The sequence below is a fragment of the Leucoraja erinacea genome, chromosome 34 (genome assembly GCF_028641065.1).
Source record: "Leucoraja erinacea ecotype New England chromosome 34, Leri_hhj_1, whole genome shotgun sequence".
NCBI classification, from domain to species: Eukaryota; Metazoa; Chordata; class Chondrichthyes; order Rajiformes; family Rajidae; genus Leucoraja; species Leucoraja erinaceus.
Window position 1 is genome coordinate 11,098,352 of NC_073410.1, and position 22,248 is coordinate 11,120,599.

A 22,248-nucleotide genomic window follows, 5' to 3' on the forward strand; every position below is an offset into this window, starting at 1 on the left:
TTTAGTTAGGCAGTGTTAATATAATTTGATGGAAGAGAAATTGTGTTTGATCAATGTGGTGACAAATGAAAAATGAAGCAAGATTTTTCATTGTACCTGTACCTCTGTGTACTTGGACCTTACAATAAACATGACTTGATCTTCCATCACATTGATCATCCAGAATGGATTAGAGAATGGATAAAGAATTGGTGAAAGCACAAAGAACATAAAGTAGAATAATGTGAGTAGCCGAAATAGCTCAGTTGGGAGAGCGTTAGACTGAAGATCTAAAGGTCCCTGGTTCAATCCCGGGTTTCGGCAATGGTATTTCTGAATTTAATCTTTAATCTTTAAGATTTAAGAGAGAGTTAGATAGAGCTCTAGGGGCTAGTAGAGTCAAGGGATATGGGGAGAAGGCAGGCACGGGTTATTGATTGGGGACGATCAGCCATGATCACAATGAATGGCGGTGCTGACGCAAAGGGCCGAATGGCCTCTTCCTGCACCTATTTTCTATGTTTCTATCTTTCTAGAAAGAGTGGGGGGGTTTTCAGGCAGTGCCACACGTCAAGAATTGGACCCGAGATTGTCACCGATTCTGGTGAGGTTTTTATGAAGGAACTGCAGATGCTGGTTGAAACTGAAGATAGACACAAAATGGTAGAGTAACCCAGCGGAACAGGCAACATCTCTGGGGAGAAGGAGTGGGTGATGCTTTGGGTCGAGACCCTTATTCAGACTGACATCAGGGGAAGGGAGAGACATAGATAAGGAAGTGTGAATGTGCAAAAACAGGACTTAGGGAATGGAGATCAACAGAAATGTAGAACAGATCATTGTTAGCTGGGAGAAGGTAACAACAAAGCAAACAGAGATAAAATGTAGTCGGAGACAGTAAGACTGGTCGGAGAACAGGGAAGGGGGAGGGATGGAGAGAGAGTGAAAGCAAGGGTTACTTGAAGTTAGAGACGTCAACGTTCATACGGCTGGGGTGTGAGCTATCCAAACGAAATATGAGGTGCTGTTCCTCCAATTTGCGCTGCACCTCACTCTGACAATGGAGGAGTCCCTGGACAGAAAGGCCAGTGTGGGATAGGAAGGGGGATATTCAGGTGTGGTGATGTGATTCGGAATTAGATTATAAATGGTGACACAAACTATGCAAAGGAGATAGGCTGAGTGGATAAGGTGTAAACATGTGTTTGTGTATTGTGTAAGAGAGAATAACAAATTGAATTCATTTTATAGAGGGAGTAACTAATAATTGTTTGAAAGCAAAAGGATTTGGATATCAAGATTCAAGATTCAAGATTCAAGCGTTTATTGTCATGTGTCCCAGATAGGACAATGAAATTCTTGCTTTGCTTCAGCACAACAGAATATAGTAGGCATAAATAAATAAATACAGACCAGTGTTACCATATACCAATGAATATGTATATACACACATAAATAAACAGATAAAGTGCAATGGGCTATTAATGATCAGAGTTTTGTTTGAGCTGAGTTTAATAGCCTGAAGGCTGTGAGGAAACAGCTATTCCTGAACCTGGATGTTGCAGATTTCAGACTCCTGTACCTTCTACCTGAAGGTAGCGGGGAGATGAGTGTGTGGCCAGGATAGTGTGGGTCTTTGATGATGCTGGCAGCCTTTTTGAGGCAGCGACTGCAACAGATCCCCTCGATGGTAGGGAGGTTAGAGCCGATGACGGACTGGGCAGTGTTTACCACTTTTTGCAGTCTTGTCCACTCCTGGGCACTCAAGTTGGCTAACCAAGCCACGATGCAACCGGTCAGCATGCTCTCTACTGTGTACCTGTAGATGTTTGAGAGAGTCCTCCTTGTGGCTAAAGGGATCAGGGGGTATGGAGAGAAGGCAGGTACAGGATACTGAGTTGGATGATCAGCCATGATCATATTGAATGGCTGTGCAGGCTCGAAGGGCCGAATGGCCTACTCCTTCACCTATTTTTTATGTTTCTATGTCATACCGAATATGATGGAATATGAAGGGTTTCCTTGATTAACAGCATGCAACCACGTATGGATAACATGCAATTAGTATGTCAGCCTTTCATGATAGAAAAATGATTTGAAGTTGGGTGGTGGTATGAGTTGTGGGCAGGATGCAGAAAGTGCTTCAAAGGAGTATAGGAATCGAGCTGCCAGGACAGGCCCTGGGCAGCCAGCGCCTCCACTGAGATCAAGACGAGGTGGCCTGGGCATGCCTGAGACCACCAGTGCCTCTTACCTGCACATAGACAATGAAGGACTGTGCCCACACGCAGAGGCAATGACTGAGCCACCAAGACCTCTTCATCAAGCACGTAGCTGAACAGCCAGGGCAAGCCTGAGACTGCCAGCACCTCCACTTGAGGCAAGGGTGAACTGCAGGAACAAGCTGAGATCGCTGTGCCTCTGCAGTTAACAATGTTTGATTTTGCCTTAGAAAGAAGAAAAAAGCTCGAATGTGACTGATGTGAGGGGTGGTGATGAGGGTGGGGTCGGGAGTACATTTTCTGTTGATTTGGCTTTGTGAGAGCGGGTCTTACAAACATGTGAGTTTTTTAATGAGGTGGCGACAAAGGGAAAGGCTTGCTCCTTCACCAGTCCATGCGCTGTGATCCTCCAAAGCCCAATCTATGAGAGTCTGCAAGTTGCATTTCTTTGCCAATCTCGAGTCTGGTCATATGTTTACATCCGATTCCTCTGGTCTCAGGATGCACCGGCCAATCTTGTGGCCGGATTAACCACCAGTAGCAAATTAAAAGGTTTTCACCATGTCCTCAAGAGTCCTGGTATGTGGTTTGTTAACCTCTATGTCTCTGACCACCAGCAAAAGTATCATGGAGAGACACACAATAGTGGAGTAACATTGTGCAACAGTGTTCTAAACACAATACTAAAGTTGGCTCTTCAACATTACTGCGTCCAAGGTCCATAACAGGATTAGATCTACCAATGGAGCATCCTTTTTCGAAGGCAATAACTCCCTACAGCAGTGTCTGGTCCAACAATGTTTCAATGGCCCATACCATACGGAATGCTTGGTTCTTAATTATATGTTCATAATTATATACAACATTTTTTTGAATGTCCCAAATGGTCTCCTGAATTGTAAGTGTTCTGTGATTCCTTGCTTGCGATGGAGTTACGATAAAGGATTGACCATGGTATGTGACCAGATCAATGTGACGCTGGGGCAGACAACTCCTGTGGCTGTATCACTTTCTGTCTCATTCATGTCAGGTTCAGAAGTTGCCTCTCAATATTGACATTCAATATTTTACCTTTTAACATTCAACATTTTAAGCTAGAAAATTGTCTGGATGTTTTGCTCCCTCATGCACCAGTTCTTTTGCCTCAGTCAGAAGAGGAGGACTCCCACAGAAGCCTCTGTTCTTTTGCAACAAGCTTCTCTCATCTCTGTGTTTCTTTATCCACCTCCTGTATCAATGATCAGTGGAAGCTGTCAGCTGAAACTTGTCAGTCCCTTGCACCTTTCCCCTCCACTCCTGCGATCAGCGATTCTCACATCAACCCATCGCTGTTGTAAAGCTTCCCCCTTCCCCCACGATGGTTGCAGCGTTCCAAGAAAGGGTAAAGTAACAAGGGCGGGCTATTTTCTTGTGAGTGGACATGGGCCACGAAAGGTGGGGTGGATAGGGGGGGGGGGGGGTGAGTGGAGAGGGGAGGGGAAGAGAGGAGGGAGGGAGGGGTGGTGAGGAGAGGGGAGAGGTGGGGACTGAGCAGGGGGGGAGAGAGGAGGGGTAGGGGTAGTGGGAAGAGGGGAGAGCCAGCAGTGGGGTGGTGAGGAAAAAGGAGGGGAGGTGTGGTGAGGTGAGGGGTGTGGTGAGGTGAGGGTAAAGTAACAGGGCGGGCTGAGTTGGGTGAGGGGATGAGGTGAGGGGAGGGAGGGGGGGAGGGGAGGGGGAGGGGGGGAGGGGGAGGGGAGGGGTGGGAGGGGAGAGGGGGGGGGAGGGGAGGGGGAGGGGAAGGGGGTGGGGTGGTGAGGGGGGGAGGTGTCAGCAGACAGAAATGTGGAAAGGACTAGGAATGCCTGGAGCAAACACAGTTGCATCCTTTTCATTCTACACCTGAACGCTTCCAGCAATTATCTAATTTAGTTGGCAAGGTGCATTTAATCTCCTGAAGTCAGGCACAAACCTGCAGGTGCAGGCAAGACTGTGCCCTGCAAACAGCATCTCTGGGGATGGAGAATCATTCACGTTTCTACTCACTGACCTGTCAGCAGAAGCGTGGTTCAAAATTGAAATGTTGCTGCTTCTCTCCCCCAATTTGTTCTTTTGTGGAAAAGGAACTCTGCTCTCTGCTGCTTTGCTAATCCTGTTAAGGTGCTATTCATTTTATTGATGGAAGCTTGCCAGCGACTCTGTAGTCAGTGGTTACATTTCGAACTATGGCAGATATTTTGCAGCCTCCTGCAGCTGATTTCACCTTGTGCTTCAGATACAGACATCTTCATGTTTCTACAGTGATTTACTTATGAACAGCAACGCAAGATGAGGACATTCTGCCCTCGGGTCCATGCTAGCTCCAAGCAAAACAGTCCTATCGGCCCTCATAAAAAGATACAGCATAGAAACAGGCCATTCAGCCCATCACGTTTATGCCGACTATCGATCATCCGTTCACACTAGTTCCATGTTATTTCATTTTCTCATCCGCTCCGTACGTACAAGAGGCAATTTACAGAGGCCAATTAACCTACAAACCTGCACGTCATGGATAGGACAAGATTGGAGGGATATGGACCAAGCGCAGGCAGGTGGGGCTAGTGTAGCTGGGACATGTTGGCCGGTGTGGGCAAGTTGGGCTGAAGGGCCTGTTTCCACACCGTATCACTCTATGACTCTGTGACTCTATTGTTGGGATGTGGGAGGAAACAGGAGCACACAGAGCCACCTCTCACTGGCCAGGCTCTGTCCAGGGCCTCTTCTCTTCTCTTCTCTTCTCTTCTCTTCTCTACTCTTCTCTTCTCTTCTCTTCTCTTCTCTTCTCTCTCCTCTCTTCTCTTCTCTTCTCTTCTCTTCTCTTCTCTTCTCTTCTCTTTCAACCCCTACTACAATCTGATAATTTTTGGCAAATGAGGATTGAAATCCAAGCCTTTGAGGCAAATAAAATCAGCCATGCCCCAGAATAGCTTGATCTCAGCATCATCCATGTGTGACAATGCCCATAAACCATGGATCATGTATGTTGTTGTACACACGTTGATAGGGACGAACTTGATCATCATGCTCACCCATACACTCTCCTTGTGAACAGGCTCTGGGCAAGACCATGGTGGTGGCATAGTGGTTAAGTCAATGGTCTAGCAATGCAGAGGCTTGGAAGAACAATCTGGAGGCCTGGGTTCACATCCCACCATGGCAGCTTTTGAATTTCAATTCACTTAGCAGTGGAGAATTAAAACATTAAGTAATGGAGATTAAAACATTACATTACATGGAGAATATTAAACATTACATTGAGAATAGGTTTTGTTTTAATTCTCCATGTAATAAAAAAATAAATCTGGTCTGCTTTTGACTTTCAGGAAAGGAGACCTGCTAACCTTATCTGGCATGGCGCATATATAAAACTCCAGGGCCACAGCAAGAGATCTAATTAAGTCTCTGTTTGCAAGGTTCAGTTCAGTTAAATTTATTGTCACATGCTCCAAGGTACAGTGAAAAGCCTTTCTGTCGCGTGCTAACCAGTCAGCAGAAAGACAACACATGTGTATAGATACATGATAATGGAATAACATTCAGCGCACGATAAAGCCAGCAAGTCCGATCAAGGATAGTCCGAGGGTGATCAAAGAGGTAGATAGCAGTTCAGCACTGATCTCTGGTTGTGGTAGGATGATTCAGTTGCCTGATAACAGCCGGGAAGAAACTGTCCCTGCATGCGGTGGTGTGTGTCGGCATGAGGTGATAGATAATGAGCATTGGGTAATAGAGTGTATGCAAAAAAGCTGGAGAAACTCAGCGGGTGCAGCAGCATCTATGGAGCGAAGGAAATAGGCAACGTTTCGTCCCGAAACGTTGCCTATTTCCTTCGCTCCATAGATGCTGCTGCACCCGCTGAGTTTCTCCAGCTTTTTTGTGTACCTTCGATTTTCCAGCATCTGCAGTTCCTTCTTAAACAATGGGTAATAGAGGTTGGCTTTGGCCTTGGCTTTGATGCCCTCCTGAATAATGAAGGGAAGAAACCCCTGCAATATCAGTCCTGTGCTCCTCCGAAGATAGACACAAAATGCTGGAGTAATACCTCAGGCAATACCTCTTGATGGAAGGAATGGGTGACTTTTCGGGTCGAGACCCTTCTTCAGACCCTTTCTACACTAGCACTTTCAGAATCCAAAGTAAATAAACTGAATGCAAAAAAAAAAAATGTTGGTGCAAATCAGAAAGTCAGGCAACATCTCTTGAGATAAAGAAGGGGCTCGACCCGAAACATCACCCATTCATAGAAACATAGAAACATGGAAACATAGAAAATAGGTGCAGGAGTAGGCCATTTGGCCCTTCGAGCCTGCACCGCCATTCAATATGATCATGGCTGATCATCCAACTCAGTATCCTGTACCTGCCTTCTCTCCATACCCCCTGATCCCTTTAGCCACAAGGGCCACATCTAACTCCCTCTTAAATATAGCCAATGAACTGGCCTCAACTACCTTCTGCGGGAGAGAATTCCAGAGTTTCACCACTCTCTGTGTGAAAAATGGTTTTCCTCGTCTCGGTCCTAAAAGATTTCACCCTTATCCTTAAACTGTGACCCCCTTGTTCTGGACTTCCCCAACATCGGGAACAATCTTCCTGCATCTAGCCTGTCCAAACCCTTAAGAATTTTGTAAGTTTCTATAAGATCCCCTCTCAATCTTCTAAATTCTAGCGAGTACAAACCGAGTCTTTCTTCATATGAAAGTCCTGTCATCCCAGGAATCAGTCGGGTGAACCTTCTCTGTACTCCCTCTATGGCAAGAATGTCTTTCCTCAGATTAGAAGACCAAAACTGTACGCAATTCTCCAGGTGTGGTCTCACCAAGACCCTGTACAACTGCAGTAGAACCTCCCTGCTCCTATACTCAAATCCTTTTGCTATGAATGCTAACATACCATTCGCCTTCTTCACTGCCTGCTGCACCTGCATGCCTACTTTTAATGACTGGTGTACCATGACACCCAGGTCTCGTTACATCTCCCCCTTTCCTAATCGGCCACCATTCAGATAATAATCTATTAATTCCTGCACTCCAGAGATGCTGCCTGTCTCGCCGAATTACTCCAGCACTTTGGGTCTTTCTTCGGGGTAAACCAGCATCTGCAGTTCGCTCTGACATCATTTCGCCTGCGATCCACCGAGTTAGTGATGGCATCTGACCAGGAGTTCAGTAGTATTGCAGCAGCATCTAGTGGCAAGCATAATGTTTCTGTTCCAAATCAATCGTTTCATTTCACAATTTTACTTGATTATTTTCGACAAATAAGCATTGAAATCCAGGCTTTTGGGGCAAAAACAAAAGTCAACCAGGTCACAGAATGGGTTGTCCCACCATCATCCATCTCAACCATGTGATGTCTGACAACATCAACGCTTAAAAAATGATGCTGAGAAGTATTGAAAAAGGACACAGAGGTCTTGTCATGGAGATGGGATTTCCAGAGGACCAAGGGGCAGGGGAGTCACTAGAATGAAAGGGTTTAATCCCAGCCTTTGGTCCGGTAGAACTGGAAGCACATCTGCTAGTGGTGGAGGGATTAGAGCAAAGGGGCAGAATTTGTGTCTAGTGCTTTCCTCCAATGTGCCTGCAGAGCTGCTGCAAGAATAGAAACATAGAAACATAGAAACTAGGTGCAGGAGTAGGCCATTCGGCCTTTCGAGCCTGCACCACCATTCAATATGATCATGGCTGATCATCCAACTCAGTATCCCGTACTTGCCTTCTCTCCATACCCCCTGATCCCCTTAGCCACAAGGGCCACATCTAACTCCCTCTTAAATATAGCCAATGAACTGGCCTCAACTACCCTCTGTGGCAGAGAGTTCCAGAGATTCACCACTCTCTGTGTGAAAAGAATATTCTTGTTTTGGTTCATATCCGGTGTGTATGACAAATAAACATTCTTGAGTGCCAAATTTGTTCTTGTCAGACTGAAGGTGATAACCAAACTGGGGAAGTTCAGATGGTGGAGGAGCAGAATTAGGCCATTCGGCCCATCAAGTCTACTCCGCCATTTAATCATGGCTGATCCCTACTTCATGGCTGAAGCCCTACTTCAACAACTACCTACTAGCTGCATATGCTGTATGTTGGCCTCAAAGGGCCTGTCCCACTTGGTCATCTTCGCGCGCCATCCCCAAATGACGGCCAAGTGGGACAGGCCTCACTCACAAACAACCACACAGGACTCATGCCCCAGGGCCAACTAATTACTAATGGGTTTTTTCAAGAGACCATACCATCCTAAGAGATGGGAGAAAAATAGTAAGATTAAACGAGAACTTACCAGTTTGAAGTTTGATCTGTATTTCATGAGGAGTTACGATGAGGGATTACGTGAAGAACCCGCTCAGCACGCATGCGCGGCATACTTCAAAGCAGCGGTGTGGAATCACAGATAGACACAGTTATTGAAGTAAACATAGTAAAGAAAAGGAGACATCAGTTTAACATTTTGACCCATATTAATGAGGGTGGGAGCGGAGGGCACGTAATCCCTCATCGTAACTCCTCATAAAATACAGATCAAACTTCAAACTGGTAAGTTCTCGTTTAATCTTACAATTTTACTTCGGAGTGACTACGTGAAGACTTCAAAGCTCTGTGATTTCAAACCGTGTAACAGGTATTATTTCACGCACTGCCGAAGTCCTTGAGGGAGGAAGTGTGTTATCGTAATCAACCAATGAATCTGTTTGTAGAAAAACACAATGCTGCTTAGGAATTATTGTTTTTGGTTTGCTCGTCCCGGGCCTGCCCTCATGAGACCGAAAGTTTTTTAAAGCCTCTGTCATATCCTTCATATGCTTTGTGAGGTTTTTGCCAAAGACCAGTGGGTCTGGCTCAGTGGCTGGGGTATGCACAACCCCGCAGATTTAGGATTTTATGGCAGGTTTTATGATTTGTTTACGAAGGTTGTGGTCATCTCCGTATTTGTCCACGGAACGAGCAAACGATGTGATGGCTGACGTCAGGAGCCTGAGGATCCGCTGCAGTTTTCTAAAGCCTTATTGACCACCTCTCCTGTAGGGGCCTGTTGGAGAAGTGGTTAATGCTGGCCGCTGGTTTGGCCTTTAACGGCCTCTTGCACGTGGGGTTGCCACGTAGCGGTCCACCACACCTAGCAGCTCTTCCTGTTCCTACCACCTTGTTGCTGCCCCCCCCCCTCCCAGATGGAACGCTCCTCCGTGGAGTCGAGCGGGGGACAGGTTTGTTCTTGAGCCTTTCTTCTCTGCCTGAAAGCAGAAGGCTCCCAGTGAAAGAAAAACCCCGACCTCAGAGCTTACCTGACGGTCCGTTCTTTCACCTGTAGCGGGAGCGCCTGAAACCCGATGCGCCGCTGTTGCATCTGCTGAACGTAATGCCGCGCATGCGTGCTGAGCGGGCTCTTCACGTAATCACTCACGTGACTCCGAAGTAAAATTAAGCCGTTCAGCCCATTGAGTCTACTCTGCTGTTTGATCATGGCTGATCTATCATTCCCTTTCAATCCCATTCTCCTGCCTTCGCCTCGTAATCCCTGATAACCTTATTAATCAAGAATCTGTCAATCTCTGCCTTGAAAATATCCATTAATGGCCTCCGCAGCCATCTGTGGCAATGCATTCTACAGATTCACCACCCTCTGACTAAAGAAATTCCTCTGCATCTCATTTCTAAAGGTACGTCCTGTTATTCTGGGGCTATAACCTCTGGTCCAGGACTCTCCCACTGGTGGACACATCCTCTCCACATCCACTCTATCCAGGCCTTTCACTATCCGGTAAGTTTCCCGGAGGGAGCCAGTGTAGGTCAGGAAGGTTCAGTATGATGTGAATGTGACAGGTTTGATTGAAATAGGATGAGCAAGGCTGGACCAGGGGTGTGTTAGAATCTGAAAGGCTGACAATGGGCTGAGAAGGAAGAACAGGGAGGAGGTTAAATTAGTCATGGAGCTGATGGGCCAAATGGCCTCCACCTGTGTCATAATAAGCACTGATGCCAGTGCTAGCAAATGGCAATGTTGAAGTTAGGAATGAGGTGGAAGACCTGTACTGGACTATTTAATGTTCATAAATTCTAAGAGCAGAATTAGTCCATTCGGCCCATCAATACTACCCCACCATTCAATCTTGGCTGCTCTATCTTTCCCTCTCAACCCCATTCTCCAGCCTCCTCCCCATAACACCTGACACTCTTACATATAAATTCTGTCACTAGACAACACCAGAAGAAGCAGTGGCCACTCTTTCTCTCTGAACTGCCTGTACATTACGTGAATGGGGGCCACTGATCTTGACTGACAAGGTAATGATATCTTTCTTATTTTATTCCACCCTAACTCTTTTAATTAATTTTCAGCAGCTAAAAGAGCTTGAAGCAATTTTTTATATAGTTATTTAAAACCCTTTGCGTTATTTTAAATGCTTCTGGCCACCAGGGATATTTAATATCAATTGAGAGGACTTTGAGAGCAGTTAGGAGGCTATCAATGGTTGTTGTGGGTGCTATCTTTACCCATCTTGGCTACTTGTGATCTCGCCCACCAGAATGGAGGAGGGTAGCTGGCACTTACAATATGATATGATCAAACTTTATTTATCCCGGGAGGGAAATTGGTCGGCCAACAGTCATAAAACACAACAAGATACAGGTGGCGCCAGCCAACAGCTGCCTCGCCAACAGTCTGTCTGTCCCTTTCTTCTTTGTTGTTTTGTTGGTATGTGTTAAATGTATGATTTTAGTGTTTATTTGGCGTTTTTTGTGGGGGGGGTGGGGAAGGGGGTTGGGGGAAACCTTTTCTAATCTCTTACCCTGATGGAGATGCCATTTTTTCCCGTATCGTATTTCCGTTGGTACTGCGGCCTAACATCGAGGAGTTGGCGGCCTTTGCTGGAGGCCGACTTCGGGGAGCTCCATCGCGGGTGGCTGCAGACTTAACATCGCGGAGCCCATGATCCCTTTGCCAGGGATCGACCTCTGAGCTCTCCCGCGGGAGCCTGCGGGACTTACCATCACGGAGCTCGCGGCCTCTGATCAGAGACCGAATTTGGAAACTCCAAGCCGTGGGAGCTTCAATCGCCCCCAACGGCGGAACTTCGATCGCCCTGACGCGAGGCCTTTGATCGCCCCAAATTGGGGGCTTCAATCACCCTGACGGATGACTGCCCCGACCGCTGGGGAAAAATGAGGGAAGAAGATTAAACTTTATTGCCTTCCATCGCAGTGGGGAATGTGGGGAATCCGCTGTGGTGGATGTTTATATTAACCTTTATGCAGTTGTGTGTCTTGTGGAAAGGGGGAGGGGGGGGGGAAAAGGAGGGGGGAAGGGAGAGTGGTGGAGGGGAGTCAGTCTACCCCACGACAGAATTGGGAGGTGTTGTACAGCTTGATAGCCACAGGGAAGAAGGATCCCCTGTGGCGTTCTATGCTGCATCTCGGTGGAAGCAGTTTGTTGCAGGAGGTGCTCCTCAGGTTGACCAGTGTGTCATGGAGGGGGTGAGCTGTATTGTCCAAGATGCTCCGCAGTTTGAGGAGCATCCTCCCCTCCAAGACCACCATTCATTGACTGTGGACTAGACTGTATTCCAGTGATTCCAAGTCCAGGAACTCTCCAGATATCGATGCTGTTGCCCATCGACAAGGCTGCAGCTCATACCTACATTCTCAAGGGCAAGTGCAGTGCTGGCCTTAACTGTGGCACCCACATCCTGTGAAGGAATTTAGAAAGTAAATTACTCAGCTAGATATAGGAATATGTGTTATAACATTACATTTAAGATTTTATGACTTAAGATTTAATATTTAAACCTGTATTATTTATTAATGTTTCCTGAAATTCATTGCTATTGCTGCTGTCATAATACATTGAATGTTTCAAAGGCATTGCACAGATGGGGCTGATACAGTGAGTATGCTTCCCAGCACATCCCAGAATATATAAAGTCGGTCTCAGAGGAACAGCATGTCTTCTGGTAAGTAGCGCGAGAGATTCGGATGCCAGAACAATCGAGAAGTAATTTTTGTTTTTTTTAATTTTGAAGATTTAGAGTTATAGACATTAGGCAGTGGACAGTAGGTGCAGGAGTAGGCCATTCAGCCCTTTGAGCCAGCACCGCCATTTAATGTGATTGTGGCTGATCATCCCCAATCAGTACCCCATTCCTGCCTTCTCCCCATATCCCCTGACTCCGCTATCTTTAAGAGCTTTATCTGGCTCTCGAAAGTATCCAGAGAACCGGCCTCCACTGCCCTCTGAGGCAGAGAATTCCACAGACAGAAAAGGGTTTCCTCATCTCCGTTCTAAATGGCTTACTCCTTATCCTTAAACTGAGGCCCCTGGTTCTGGACTCCCCCAACATTGGGAACATGTTTCCTGCCTCCGTATCCAAACCCTTAACAATCATATGTTTTAATAAGATATCCTCTCATCCTTCTAAACTCCAGAGTGTACAAGCCCAGCTGCTCCATTCTCTCAGCATATGACAGTCCCGACATCCCAGGAATTAACCTTGTAAACCTACGCTGCACTCCCTCAATTGCAAGAATGTCCTTCCTCAAATTAGGGGACCAAAACTGCACACAATACTCTAGGTGTGGTCTCACTAGGGCCTGTACAACTGCAGAAGGACCTCTTTGCTCCTATATTCGACTCCTCATGTTATAAAGGCCATTCGCTTTCTTCACTGGCTGCTGTACCTGCATGCTTACTTTCATAGACTGATGAACAAGGATCCCTCAGATCCCGTTGTACTTCCCCTTTTCTCAACTTGATCCCATTTAGATAGTAATATGGCTTCCTGTTTTTCTACGTGGATAACCTCGCATTTATCCACATCAAACTTCATCTGCCATGCATCTGCCCACTCCCCCAACCTGTCCAAGTCACCCTGCATTCTCATTAATGTATCTCAGAAGGTCAGGTGTGTTAAGAACGTATCGCCGTGTAAAATCCTCTTCAGTTGCTGGTCTTTGTTGAGACAGGGAACTACCGGGCGGACAACAGTGGCCTGAGAGGACTCGCTGTGGATGAAATTCACAGCGAAGATGATGGCACCAATCGGTGGTGGCCCGTGCCATCTTCTTCTCTGTCCTGTTCTGGGACAACAGGGTGAAGGGCGCAGACATCATCGGGTTTAACAAACTCATCAGGAAGGCTGGCTCGGTCCTGGGGGTGGAGTTGGAGTCATGGGTGGTGGTCCTGGAGGAGAGTATGCTCCTCATTACAGCTCACCCCCTCCATGACACACTGGGCAACCTGAGGAGCACTTTCAGCAACTCAAAAAGGTTGGCAGTATCATCAAGGACCCACACCATCCTGGCCACACACTCATCTATCTGCTACCTTCAGGTAGAAGGTACAGGAGCCTGAAGACTGCAATGACCAGGTTCAGGAATAGCTACTTCCCCACAGCCATCAGTATTAAACTTGGCTCGGACAAAACTCTGAACATTAATAACCCATTATCTGTTTATTTGCACTTTATCGGTTTATTACTTCATGTGTGTATATATTGATATAATGGTATATGGACACACTGATCTGTTCTGTAGTCATGCCCACTATGTTCTGTTGTGCTGAAGCAAAGCAAGAATTTCATTGTCCTCTCAGTGATACATGACATTAAACACTCTTGAATCTTGAGACTGGTTCCACCAAGATGCCGTATAGAACGCCACTGGAGATCATTCTTCCCGGTGGCTATCAAACTGTACAACTCCTCCCCCTTCTATCGTGGGGTAGACTGACTCCACTCTTCCGCAATCTTTGCACATATCCAATCCTTTCCACTCATCACTTTAATTTCATATTTCATGTGTCTTGTGTTTTATGACAGTTGGCCAACCAATTTCCCTCCTGGGAAAAATAAAAATCTATTGCATTGTATCATTAATCTTGAGGCATTGACAGAGACATGGCAGCACAGCGCCTCGTGTTCTGCTTGGGCACCTTACAACCCATCGGTATGAACATTGAATTCCCCAATTTTACGTAATGCTCCCCCCATCAGTTATCTCTTTTCTGTGGCGATCTCCCACCGCAGTGCGATCCCGTTTCTCCTACCGAATCCCACCACCTCCGCTCATCCGAGTCACCCTGCTCATTTTCCACTCCTTTGCACACTCCTTTCCCATCCCTGCATTCTTTATTTCTCTTTTATCCCACCTCTCTCCTCTCCTCTCCTCCTTGCCCCCTTCCACCTACTCTCCCTCTGGCATTACATTTCACTCCCTTATCCCTCCACTCCTGTCTCTTTCAAATTAGATACAAAATGCCGGAGTAATTCAGCGGGACAGGCAGCATCTCTGGAGAGAAGGAATGGGTGACGTTTCAGGTCGAGACCATTCTTCAGACTGATGTCAGGGGGGTGGATGGGACAGAGATAGAATATAGTCGGAAACAGTAAGACTTGTGGGAGAACTGGAAAGGGGAGGGGATGGAGAGAGTGGGAAAGCAAGGGCTATCTGAAGTTAGAGAAGTCAATGCTTATACTGCTGGGGTGTAAACTATCCAAGCGAAATATGAGGTGCTGTTCCTCCAATTTGCACTGGGCCTCACTCTGACAATGGAGGAAGCCTAGGACAGAAAGGTCAGATTGGGAAAGGGAGGGGGAGTTGAAGTGCTGAGCCACCAGGAAATCAGGTAGGTGAAGACGGACTGAGCGGAGATGTTCAGCGAAACGATCGCCGAGCCTGCGCTTGGTCTCGCCGGTGTAGAGAAGTTGACACCTGGAACAGCGGATACAGTAGATGAGGTTGGAGGAGGTGCAAGTGAACGTCTGCCTCACCTGGAAAGACTGTTTGGGTCCTTGGATGTAGTCGAGGAAGAAGGTAAAGGGACAGCTGTTGTATCTCCTACGGTTGCATGGGAATGTACCTGGGGAGGGGGTGGTTTGGGTGGGAAGGGATGACTTGACCTGGGACTTTCAGAAGGAACGGTCTCTGCGGAAAGCAGAAAGGGGTGGGGATGGGAAGATGTGGCCAGTAGTGGGATCCCGTTGGAGGTGGCGAAAATGTTGGAGGATTATATGCTGTCTGCGACGGCTGATGTGGTGGAATGTGAGGATAAGGGGGACTCTGTCCTAGTTACGAATGGGGGGGGGAGGGGAGTAAGAGCAGAGCTGCGGGATATCGAGGAGACCCTAGAGAGAGCCTCATCTATAATGGAAGAGGGGAACCCCCGTTTCCTAAAGAATGAGGTCACCTCCGTTGCCCTGGTATGGAATACCTCATCCTGGGTGCAGATGCGGCGTAGATGGAGGAATTGGAAGTAGGGATAGAGTCTGTACAGGAAGCAGGTTGGGAAGAAGTGTAGGCAAGATAGCTATGGGAATCAGTAGGTTTGCGGTCGGTGGTAACCATTTAAGACTGAGATGAGATGAGGAAATAAAAAATGAACAATGGACAAATTAACCCTGACGCATTGTCACTTTACACGTATCCACAACTTTTATCTTGTCTATTTTTACAGTTTTTAATCTTTATATTTGCTTTGAAGATCGATACACACTGTGTGTGCTCGCAGAAATCTGTGTTGTATAACTGCTTATCAGTACATTGTCCTGTCTGTATGTTGAGCCACGTCAAAGAAGATTTTCTGTTACAACAGACAATAAAGGTTTCTGAATCTGAATCTTAAAAACATTTTCACCCAGAGAGTTGTGAATCTGTGGAATTCTCTGCCACAGAAGGCAATGAAGGGCAATTTACTGGATGTTTTCAAGAGAGAGTTAGACATACATGTAGCTCTTAGGGCTAATGGAATGAAGGGATATGGGGAGAAAGCAGGATTGGGATACTAACTTTGGATGATCAGTCATGATCATATTGCTGGCTTGAAGGGCTGAATGGCCTACTCCTGCACCATTTTCACTGTTTCCTATGTTTCTATGTTTCTATCTATCTAAGTCCTGAATATGTTCAGTGGATGGGCTTTACAGCCCAAAGGAGCCTAGACCTGTAAACACTTGAGTGAAGAAATTGCTCCTCAATTAATCCCTGGATGGACTAACACTGACTCCTGATTCTCAGTGTCAAATGAAGGGAAACAGCATTTCAGCATCTCATTACAATTTATAGTTTTTAATCGGAATATTCTCAAGAATCTTGAAATAAAATGATGGCTTTACAATTGATGTTACGTTTGCTTGGCTGCGCAAATGCTAAAGGAAACTTTCCTCAAAGGAATTAACAATTACTTGGGCTTTGTGGATCAGATGCACCATCGCCTATTAACCACCATCTCAAGTGAATAGCAACTGCTTTCTAATCTTGAAAATAAACTCCCACGGAATGGCAATGTCGTTGATGAGTTTACAGTTAGTAAATTTGTCGGTTCTTCATGGAGAGCCGCAGTTGTATTGTTTCCTTGTTATGAGTTGTGTGGGGAGAGAAACGTATGCAAAACATGTTAAAATGTTTGCATCCACTATTTCAGTTGGGGAATGTGGCAGAACATATTTTGATAAATCATTTATTCACAGGTTAAGGGGGGAAGGCAGAAGAATGGGGTTGAGAGAGAAGGATAGATCATCCATGATTGAACGGCAGAGAACTCAATGGGCCGAATGGCCTAATTCTGCTCCCGTGGATCGTTCGATGGCAAAGACTAACTAAAGCAGTTCTACGGTTTGAGGAAGGTCCATCAGGGTGATTGCATGAGGAGAGAGGCAGAGTGCAAGGTGTAGAGGCAGCAAAGCTGACAGGTGCAGACCCAAGGAACTGCAGTTGCTGGAATCTTGAGCAAAAACACAAAAGTGCTGGAGGAACTCAACGGGTCAGGCAGCATGTGTGGAGAGAATGGACAAGCGATGTTTTTGGTCGGGACCATGCTTCAGACCAGATTCAGATTCAGATTCAATTTTAATTGTCATTGTCAGTGTACAGTACAGAGACAACGAAATGCATTCAGACAGATGAACATCAGCAAGTCGGGCTGAGCGGTGAGATGGATAAAGGATATGGACTGATTGCAGGCACATGTGACCAGCTTCGATGAGGGATCTTGGTCATCACCAACAATTTAGGCACAGGACTTGTTTCCTTCTGTATGATTCTAAAAGCACTGGATCTCAATGAGTTTTAAACAATATTATTTCAAACTATCCTTGGGAAACTCAAGCTTATAATTTTGCACTAATATTTTTGTTACCTATGAAGTGTGTGTTTACAGTCAATATTACTTATTCTTCTGGAGACCTGAATTAAGGTTTATAGATCAGGAATCTGACACACCTATCACCAATATATTCAACTGCCCAGTTTCGGCCAACCTCTGTGGTTGGCTATTACCACTAGGCAGCATGGTGGTGCAGTGTTAGAGTTGCTGCCACAGCACCAGAGACCCGGGTTCGACGCTAACTATGGGAGCTGTCTGTACGGATGTGACCATGTGGGTTTTCTCCAACTGCTCCGGTTTCCTCCCACGCTCCAAAGATGTACAGGTTTGGCGTACAGGTTAATTGGCTTTGGTAAAATTTGGTAAAATTTTCCCTAGTGTTTAGAATAGTGTTCGTGTGTGTGTGGGGTGATTGCTGGTCAACATGCCCATTCTCTAAAGTTATAAGGTCATAAGTGATAGGAGCAGAATTAGGCCATTTGGCCCATCAAGACTATCTCTCCTTCCAGAGGTTTAGGAATCTAAATTAGTGTCTCGATTCTTTGACGGAGAATCTTGGAGCTTGCTCCTCCACCTTGCTACCTTCTGTTGAAAGTCCATATTAGACAAGGAGAGGAGCACACAATCTCTCAGTAAAGACACAGCAGCAGTGAGCTAAGCATGGTATTCAGGCACTGCTAATAACCAGTTTACTTCCAGGTAATAACATTGTCCTTGATGTGTAGCCCATTATACAGGTGGAGTTACTACCATGCTAATGTCCATTTGATAGGTTGTTTCATTCTGTTAATGATGGCCTCAAGTCATTAATGACTTTCTCCTTCTATAATGGCTGTCCAGGCCAATTGACTTTACTAATTGATGTCCCATCATTTTGCTTGCTGCTTTACACTTTATAGTTATGTACTTATGCCAGAAGCATTGTTAACTATTGTTTTCTCGGCAACAGCCTCTTCAAGGTTGCATGTGCAACATGTGTTATAATCAATATCTGTGGGTGAGAAGCCGTGCTTTATTGCTGTCATCCTTCAAGGATTGTGAATTTAGTTTAGTTTAGTTTAGAGATACAGTGTGGAAACAGGCCCTTTGGCCCACTGAGTCTTCCCTCACCAGCAATTGCCGCACACTAACACCATCCAACACACACTAGGAACAATTTATAATGATACCAAGACAATTAGCCTACAAATCTGTACATCTTTGGAGTGTGGGAGGAAACCGGAGCACCCGGAGAAAACTCATGCAGGTCACGGGGAGAACGTACAAACTCCGTGCAGACAAGCTCACTTTGTAATAGTGATCTAGATTTCAAGATTTCAAGATTCAATTTAATTGTCACATGTACCAATTAAGGTACAGTGAAATTTGAGTTACTGTGTCTATCTATACTGTGTGCCTTGCTTATTATTGTCATGTGTACTACGGTACAATGAAAAAGATTTGTTTTGAGGGCTATCCGGGTGACAAACTAAACAAGGATATCAGGTAGTGTGAAAGAAAAAAAAAAGTGTTACAGTGACAGAGAAAGTGCAGAGACCAAAAAAGAATTGCAAGGGCAGAAACATGGTAGGTAGTCACAAAATGCTGGAGTAACTCAGCGGGACAGGCAGCATCTCTGGATAGAAGGAATGGGCGACATTTCGGGTGGAGACCCTTCTTTAGACTGAGGCGAGGGCGGCCTTTGCTGGAGACCGATTTTGAGAGCTCCACTGCGGACTAACCATTGCGGAGCTCGTGATCCCTCTGCCAGAGTCGACCTCTGAGCTCCAACCGTGGGTGCCCGCGGACTTTAACATTACGGAGCCCATAGTCTCCAGTCAGAGACTGACTTCGGGAACCCCAAGCCGTGGGAGTTTCGATCACCCCAACGCGGGAGTTTCGATCGCCCTGACACGGGGGCTTCGACCGCCGGCTACGGGAGCTTCGATCGCCCCGACGGATGGTTCGACTGCCCCAACCGCTGGAGAATAAAGAGGAAGAAGATTGGACTTTTTTGCCTTCCATCACAGTGGGGAATGTGGGGAATCTGCTGTGGTGGATGTTTATGTTAACTTTTATGTAGTTTTGTATCTTGTTGCTTTTTTTATCGTATGGTAATTTGCATATCACTGTACCTTAATTGGTACACGTGACAATAAAAGACCTTTGAGCCTTTGAAGAAAATGCCCGACCTTTAATTACACTAATAAAATGTATCCTCAGCAATCTGAAGAATAAAGAGACCACAAGTATTTAATTCATCCTTTACAGATATCCCTTGGCACAAACTAGCCTTTACTTTGTCTACCCTGTGGATTGCTATAAAAAACAGAAAATATTGGTAACACTCACAATTATTGGTGGAAAGAGCAACACAGTTAACGTTTTAGATTGAGGACCCTTCAGCAGAATTTCTGGTAGAAATTGTTGAAACAATAATCCTTGTGAATGTGACTGCTTAAAAACCAATAAAAAACACTTCAACTTTCCCAGTTCCGATGAAGGTTCGTCGACCTGCAACATTAACCCTTCTCTCACCGCATATGCGGCCTGACCTGTTGGGAGTTTCCTCATCTTCTCTTTTTATGACAGACTTCCAGCACCTGTGCTTTTGTCACTATTATTCACCGTGGAGTTTTTTTCTATTTGGTGCTTTGCTCACACGTAAAGGGGAGGTTGGATAACGATTCCACAAAGAGCACGGTCTTTATGTTTTGCTGCCCCTTTAGGATGCTCTAACATCTTTCAATGGACTCTTGAGCCTATGATCTGTCTCCAATACAAAGATAACCAGATTATATTTTGCCACCATGTGCATGTAAAACATTTTATATGCACAGGAAGCGAGCGGGCAAGATCATCTCTGACCTCTCTCACCCTGGCCACAAACTCTTTGAATCACTTCCCTCTGGAAGGCGACTCCGGACTGTCAAAGCTGCCACAGCCAGACATAAAAGTTTTTATCCACGAGTAGTTGCTCCACTCAACAGCCAAAAATCTGTAGCCTCCCTTTGATCTGGAATTTTATTGGTTCGCATGCTTGATCAATGGTGTTTTATCATGAATGTTTGATTATTATTAATGTTTAGTGTTTTCTGAGTCATTCATAACTGTCACTGTATGTCATGTTGTTACTTGTGGGCGGAGCACCAAGGTAAATTCCTTGTATGTGAATACTTGGCCAATAAATGTATTTACTTAGTTACTTACTTATTGACACATGGGAAGCCAATGACATCCTGGGGACATAATAATTTGTTCATTATCTTGTTCTACATCAAAATGAATGACACACCAATATGTTCAGCCAACTCGCCTAATTAGATCATCACCATTGGTCTGAGATATAGGGTGGCAGAGTGTCGCAGTGGTAGAGTTGCTGCTTTACAGCACCAGAGATCGTACCGGGTTCGTTCCTGACTAGGGTTACTGTCTGTACGGATATTGTACGTTCTACCCGTGACCTGGGCGGATTTTCATCGCATGCTCCGGTTTCCTCCCATGCTCCAAAGACAAGCAGCTTTGTAGATAAATTGGCTTCAGTAAAATAGTAAAATATCCCCAGTGTGCAGGATTGTGCTAGTGTGTAGGTTGATTGCTGGTCGGCGTGAAATCTGTGGGCTGCAGAGCCTGTTTCTGTGCTGTATCTCTAAAGTCTAAAATATGAGAGTGATTCTCATATTCAACCTGATGGTCCCAAAACAGCAGATGAATGCACATAAGATTTACAGGAATGTCTCTGTGGCCATCAGTAACTGCTGATATGTCGGATTATGTAATGGTCTGTCAACGACTTGGTTAAAGACCAGAACATCAATGCTTCATATAACACACTTCTTCTTATCGAGTCCACACACAAGATTAGAGGTTGTTCAGCCCGAGCTGAACAAACTTCTCGGCATCTGCATACAATGGTGACTGTCTTGTGCTTCTTGTACGTGGTGGTGGAAAGATTGGTGGAAACAGGGCCGCGATGTGAATAACCATATAACCATATAACAATTACAGCACGGAAACAGGCCATCTCGCCCCTACAAGTCCGTGCCGAACAACGTTTTTTCCCTTAGTCCCACCTGCCTGCACTCATACCATAACCCTCCATTCCCTTCTCATCCATATGCCTATCCAATTTATTTTTAAATGATATCAATGAACCTGCCGACACCACTTCCACTGGAAGCTCATTCCACACCGCTACCACTCTCTGAGTAAAGAAGTTCCCCCTCATGTTACCCCTAAACTTCTGTCCCTTAATTCTGAAGTCATGTCCTCTTGTTTGAATCTTCCCTATTCTCAAAAGGAAAAGCTTGTCCACATCAACTCTGTCTATCCCTCTCATCATTTTAAAGACCACTATCAAGTCCCCCCTTAACCTTCTGCGCTCCAGAGAATACAGACCTAACTTATTCAACCTATCTCTGTAACTTAGTTGTTGAAACCCAGGCAACATTCTAGTAAATCTCCTCTGTACTCTCTCTATTTTGTTGACATCCTTCCTATAATTGGGTGACCAAAATTGTACACTATACTCCAGATTTGGTCTCACCAATGCCTTGTACAATTTTAACATTACATCCCAGCTTCTATACTCAATGCTTTGATTTATAAAGGCTAGCACACCAAAGGCAATGCTCTTTCCTTGACCCCATATAACACACTGACCTTTGCACACAATTGAAATACTGAACTTCCTGAGATACTCTTTCCATTGAGATCTTACTGCAATTCTATAGGTTTTTCGTTATTCACACATACGGAGTGCTGCCTGTACAGCATCCTCTAAACCTTGGGAGGGATAGACATGGTCATGGAACATAGAAAGGCGCAGCACAGGAACATAATGCCAAGTTACGCTTATCTCCTCTGTCTGCATATGGTCCATATCCCTCTATTCAATTCCATCTAATAGTCCTTCTAATGCCACCATCACATCTGCCTCCACCATCACCTCTAA

General features: G+C 45.6%; 1 non-coding gene across 1 annotated transcript; it reads left to right on the forward strand.

Annotated features, from left to right (window-relative positions):
- Nucleotides 1–230: 230 nt before the first annotated feature.
- Nucleotides 231–303, forward strand: trnaf-gaa (transfer RNA phenylalanine (anticodon GAA)). Its single transcript has one exon. It is a non-coding gene; the product is annotated as a tRNA-Phe (tRNA).
- Nucleotides 304–22,248: the final 21,945 nt, after the last annotated feature.